This window comes from Penaeus monodon, chromosome 28 (genome assembly GCF_015228065.2).
Source record: "Penaeus monodon isolate SGIC_2016 chromosome 28, NSTDA_Pmon_1, whole genome shotgun sequence".
Lineage (NCBI taxonomy): Eukaryota > Metazoa > Arthropoda > Malacostraca > Decapoda > Penaeidae > Penaeus > Penaeus monodon.
This window is the reverse complement of record NC_051413.1, coordinates 24,138,870-24,139,576: the sequence shown is the minus strand read 5'-3', so window position 1 is coordinate 24,139,576 and position 707 is coordinate 24,138,870. Positions and strand designations below refer to the sequence as shown.

The 707-nt window shown below is 45.1% G+C and overlaps 1 long non-coding RNA gene across 1 annotated transcript in view; it reads left to right on the top strand.

Moving 5' to 3' along the window:
- Positions 1-76: 76 nt before the first annotated feature.
- The window catches only part of LOC119590963, a 1,826-nt gene continuing 1,195 nt past the window's right edge, over positions 77-707 (top strand). The window contains exons 1-2 of the long non-coding RNA XR_005230301.1: positions 77-174; positions 327-439. This is a non-coding gene — a long non-coding RNA (uncharacterized LOC119590963). The remainder of the gene's footprint in view (positions 175-326; positions 440-707) is intronic.

Sequence of the window (707 nt, the reverse complement as noted above, 5' to 3'; positions counted from 1 at the left end):
AAGAAAGAAGCGAAGAAAGGTTTCCATGCTTTCAAACTTACAACAGGGCCATGTGGAGGCCGAACCGTCCCAGCCGGCGAGGTCACACTGGCACCGGGGGAAAAAGTATGCGTCTCTTCCCCGAATTTCCCCAATAATTACCCTAGCAACGCGTTTCTTCAGTGGATTGTGAGAGTGAGATGAAGGGCCTGGACAGTTTGGGGGGGGATGTTGGGGAGTTTTATGTGGTTTTACGTCGCGCGTTGTGTTTTTAATACGAGAGTGAGATTTATTTACTTTTTAAACTTCCCTTCATGAAATGTTTTATCCACCGAAATTTTCCTCAGGGATCCTCCTCATCTTCACGAATCAGGATCAGCTGTGAAGTCGTTGACATCCAGAAGGACGAAAAATGCCTCAATGACTGGCTGGCGATTGCTAGCGAGTGTGCGACTATCACGTACGTCCTTAAGGAGTTATTTCGTTCACTCGGGAATATTCACTCGGGAGTATTCAATTCACTCAGGAGTATTTCGTTCACTCGGGGATATTTAATTCACTCGGGAGTATTTCATTCACTCGGAGGCATTTAATTCACTCAAGTATTTCGTTCACTCGGGAATATTAAATTCACTTGGGAGTATTTCGTTCAGTCGGGAGTATTTCGTTCACTCGGGGATATTGAATTCACTCGGGAGTATTTCATGCACAGAGAGAAGTGAAGATCT